Genomic DNA, 5,393 nt, shown 5'->3' on the forward strand with positions numbered 1-5,393 from the left:
GGAGCAGGAGATTAATTTGCTTGCAAGAAGGAGAATTAAGATTTATGCTCTGGCTCTAGAAGCCAGACTCTTTTCTTTCTTTTTTTAAAATTTGAGACAGGGATTTTGGCTTTTGTTGCCATTGCTTTTGGTGTTTTAGCCATGAAGTCCTTGCCCATGCCTATGTCCTCAATGGTATTACCTAGAAACAACAGGTGCTGGAGAGGATGTGGAGACACAGGAACACTTTTACACTGTTGGTGGGACTACAAACCAGTTCAGCCATTGTGGAAAACAGTGTGGCGACTCCTCAAGGATCTAGAACTAGAAATACCATTTGACCCAGTCATCCCATTACTGGTATATATCCAAAGGATTATAAATCATGCTGCTATAAAGACATGCCCACGTATGTTTATTGTGGCACTATTCACAATAGCAAAGACTTGGAATCAACCCAATGTCCATCAATGACAGACTAGATTAAGAAAATGTGGCACATATACACCATGGAATACTAGGCAGCCATAAAAAAGGATGAGTTCGTGTCCTTTGTAGGGACATGGATGCAGCTGGAAACCATCATTCTCAGCAAACTATCGCAAGAACAGAAAACCAAACACCGCATGTTCTCACTCATAGGTGGGAATTGAACAATGAGAACACTTGGACACAGGGTGGGGAACATCACACACCGGGTCCTGTTGTGGGGTGCGGGGAGGGGGAGGGATAGCATTAGGAGATATAATTAATGTAAATGACGAGTTAATGGGTGCAGCACACCAACATGGCACAGGTATACATATGTAACAAACCTGCACGTTGTGCACATGTACCCTAGAACTTAAAGTATAATTTTAAAAATTTAAAAATAATAATAAAAAAATTTGAGGCAGGGTCTCGCTCTGTCACCCAGGCTGGAGTGCAGTGGCTCGATCTTGGCTCACTGAAGCCTTGACCTCCTGGGCTCCAGTGATCCAAGTGATCCTCCCACCTCAGCCTCCCAAGTAGCTGGGACCACAGCCACATGCCACCATGCCTGGCTAATTTTTTGTATTTTTTGTAGAGACGGTTTTTTGCCATGTTGCCAAGGCTGGTCTCGAACTACTATGCTCAAGTGATCTGCCTGCCTCGGTCTCCCAAAGTGCTTGGATTGCAGGCGTGAGCCATTGTACCCAGCCAAAGTCAGCCTCCTGAACACTCTGCTATCACTCACTGGTTTTCAAACTTAAGCACGCACTAGAATCATCTACAGGGCTTTAAAACACAGATGCTGGAGCCCTCCCTCAATGTTTCTGAATCAGTGGGTCGAGAATTTGCATTTCTAAAAAGTTTCCAAGTGATGCTCATGGGGCTGACCCTGGGACCACACTTTAAAACTTCTGCTATCGGCCAGACCTAGCGGCTCACATCTGTAACCCTAGCACATTGGGAGGCTGAGGCAGGAGGATTACTTGGGGCCAGGAGTGGGAGACCAGCCTGGGCAACATAGGGAGACGCTGCCTCTACAAAAAAAATTTTTTTTTTTTTTTGAGATGGAGTTTCAAAGGCTCTTGTTGCCCAGGATGGAGTGCAATGGCATGATCTTGGCTCACTGCAACCTCTGCCTCCCAGGTTCACGTGATTCTCCTGCCTCAGCCTCCCGAGTAGCTGGGGATACAGGCATGCACCACCACACCCAGCTGCTTTTGTATTTTTAGTAGAGACAGGATTTCACCATGTTGACCAGGCTGGTTTCGAACTCCCGACCTCAGGTGATCCACCTGCCTCGGCCTCCGAAAGTGCTGGGATTACAGGTGTGAGCCACCGTGCCCGGCTTACAAAAAATTTTTGAAAAATTAGCCAGGCGTGGTGGCAGGCACTCGTAGTCCCAGCTCCTCGGCAGTCTGAGGCAGGAGGAGCTCTTGAACCCTAGAGCTCAAGGCTGCAGTGAGCTATGTTCATGTCACTGCACTCCAACCTGAGTGACCGAGCAAGATCCTGTCTCTGGGGGAAATAAAAAAAGAACCTCCGCTATAACTTGTAATTGTTTCTATAATTTCCCAGTGGAGAGAGAAGGGCCATCATTACCTATCAACAGATTGTCCACTTCTATGAGGGATCTAAGAGTTAGGTTTCTTAACACTTTGTAATAGTAGCCAACATCCATTGATGCTTATAGTATCCTAGACACTGTTATGCATTGTATTATACAATCCTTACATCAGTCTTGGGAAACAGATATTTTTATTTTTCCCAGTGTACAGTGAAGAAACTGGGTTTGGAGAGATTAGGAAATTCGATCAAGTTTGTGAATCAGCAAGTATGTAGCAATTGGGAGGTTCAAAGCAAAGACTGCTTAACTCTACAGCCTTGTAGGACATTTCAGCCTTTGAACAATAATCTCAATAATCTCAATACAATAATCATTAATGAATAAACAGATTCTTTGTTTTTTGTTTGTTTGTTTTGTTTTGTTTTGAGACAGAGTCTTAATCTGTTGCCCAGGCTGGAGTGCAGTGGTGCAGTCAAGGCTCACTGCAGACTCGACCTCTTTGCCTCAAGAGATCCTCTGGCTTCAGCCTCCCAAGTAGCCAGGACTACAGGTGTGTGTCACCATGCCCGACTAATTTTCGTGGTGTTTTGTTTTGTTTTGTTTTTTTGTAGAGATGGGGTTTCCCCATGTTGCCTAAGCTGGTCTCGAACTCCTGGACTCAAATGATCCTCCTGCCTTGGCTTCCTGCAGCACTGGGATTATAGATGTGAGCTACTGTGCCTGGCCCAGAAGGAACTTTTTTTTTTTTTGAGACAGAGTCCCGCTCTGTCACCCAGGCTGGAGTGCAATGGCGCGATCTCGGCTCACTACAAACTCCACCTCCCAGGTTCAAGTGATTCTCCTGCCTCAGCCTCCTGAGTACCTGGGATTATAGGCGCATGCCACCACGCCTGGCTAATTTTTGTATTTTTAGTAGAGATGAGGGCTTCACCATGTTGGTCAGGCTGGTCTCAAACTCCTGAGCTTGTGATCCGCCTGCCTCAGCCTCCCAAAATGCTGGAATTACAGGCATGAGCCACCACACTGGGCCCAGAAGAAACTTTTGACGTGGACAATTCCAGCAGTGAAGAGTAGGAGCAGTGAAAGTTAAAGGAAACTTTTTTTTTTTTTGAGACAGATTCTAGCCCTGTCGCCCAGGCTGGAGTACAATGGTGCAATCTCAGCTCACTGTAACCTCTGCCTCCTAAATTCAAACGATTCTCCGGCCCCAACCTCCAGAGTAGCTGGGATTATAAGCACGCACCACCACCCCAGCTAATTTTTTGTATCTTTAGTAGAGACGGAGTTTCACCATGTTGGCCCAGCTGGTCTCAAACTCCTGACCTCGTGATCTGCCCAGCTCGGCCTCCCACAGTGCTGGGATTACAGGCATGTGCCCAGCTGAAACTCACTTTTAATTCTTCCTGATGGCATTGTTCTAGGAAGGCTAATTCCACTCAACAGAATTGAGCATTATTTACATATAAAATCAACCTGTTTAAAATACACAGTTCGGTGTTTTTAGTGTATTCAGAGTTGTGCAACCATCACCACAATCTAATTTTAGTACATTGTCATCACCCCCCAAAAGAAACCCCATATAGCCCGGGCGCGGTGGCTCAAGCCTGTAATCCCAGCACTCTGGGAGGCCGAGACGGGTGGATCACGAGGTCAGGAGATCAAGACCATCCTGGCTAACACGGTGAAACCCCGTCTCTACTAAAATACAAAAAACTAGCCGGGCGAAGTGGCGGGCGCCCGTAGTCCTAGCTACTCGGGAGGCTGAGGCAGGAGAATGGCGTGAACCTGGGAAGCAGAGCTTGCAGTGAGCTGAGATCTGGCCACTGCACTCCAGCCTGGGCGACAGAGTGAGACTATGTCTCAAAAAAAAAAAAAGAAAGAAACCCCATACACAGAAATAGTCACTTCCCATTTTTCCCAGCCCTAGAATGAGGCTAGACTGGGTACTAATCTACTCTGTGTCTATGGATTTAACCTATTCTGGATATTACATGTAAATAGAATCATACGCTACGCAGACTTTTGTGTCTGGTTTCTTTCACTCAGCATGGTGTTTTCGAGGTTCATCCTTGGTGTAGCATATGTCAGTGCTTCATTCCTTTCTCCCCAGCACTTTATCGAGACAGAATTTACCTAAAGGAAATGCACAGATAAGTGAATAGTTCCACAGTTTTTTGTTATTTATTTGTTTATTTATTTATTTATTTTAGAGACGGAGTCTCTCTCTGTCACCCAGGCTGGAGTGCAGTGGCGCCATCTCGGCTCACTGCAAGCTCCGCCTCCCAGGTTCACGCCATTCTGTCGCCTCAGCGCCCCCCCGTAGCTGGGACTACAGGCTCATACTGCTACGCCCGGCTAACTTTTTTTTTTTCTTTTTGTATTTTTAGTAGAGACGGGGTTTCACCGTGTTAGCCAGGATGGACTCGATCTCCTGACCTCGTGATCCGCCCACCTGGGCCTCCCAAAGTGCTGGGATTACAGGCATGAGCCACTGTGCCCGGCTATTTGTTTAGAGATAGTCTCACTCTGTCACCCAGGCTGGAGTGCGGTGGTTCCATCATGGCTCACTGCACCCTCGGCCTCCCAGGCTCAAGCAATTCTCCTACCTTGGCCTCCCAAATGGATGGAACCACCAGTGCACACCACCACGCCTGCCTAATTGTTTAATTATTTATACAGACAAGATCTCACTATGTTGCCCAAGCTGGTCTTGAACTCCTGGGTTGAAACGATCCTCCCACCTCAACTCCCCAAAATGCTGGGACAACAGGCGTAAGCCACCCTGCCCAACCTCAACTTTTTACCTTCGTGTATACTCATGTGACCTCCACCAAGAGCAAGATATAGTACATTCTTTGAGCTTCCGTACAGCTGAACATGGGGAGGTTCTTGGAGGGCGGTGCCCTGGGGAGGGCGTGGGAGCTCTGCCCCCTCCCCGCATTCCTCACTTTCATCTGTATCCTCTGAAACATCCTTTATCATAAACGGGCGAGCATATGATGCCTTGGAAGTCTTCATATTTCAAATCTTCTTTGAATTGCAAATTGCTTGAGTGTTTGTGGACTAAATCCTGGGCAAATACGCCGAGTTCCTCGAGCGGGCTTACCACTGCAGACTGTAGCACTGGTTGGGTCTTTGATTTGTCTGAAAAGTTAGGGCAGTGAGAAGCCCAGCTGCGGTGAGGGAGTTTCATGTTGAGTTTAGAAGCACATGACTGAAAGTCAGAAAACAAACTCACCAAAGCTGTGAGAGACAGCTATGAAACCATAGAAGCCATCTGTGGACTCATGTCTAGGTTATTGAAGATAAACTGTTTAATCAAATTCATACGTCTTTATGTTTTTTTTTTTTTTTTTTTTTTTTTTGAGACGGAGTCTTA

The sequence above is a fragment of the Rhinopithecus bieti genome, unplaced genomic scaffold (assembly GCF_001698545.2).
Source record: "Rhinopithecus bieti isolate Rb0 unplaced genomic scaffold, ASM169854v2 scaffold_574, whole genome shotgun sequence".
Taxonomy (NCBI): Eukaryota; Metazoa; Chordata; class Mammalia; order Primates; family Cercopithecidae; genus Rhinopithecus; species Rhinopithecus bieti.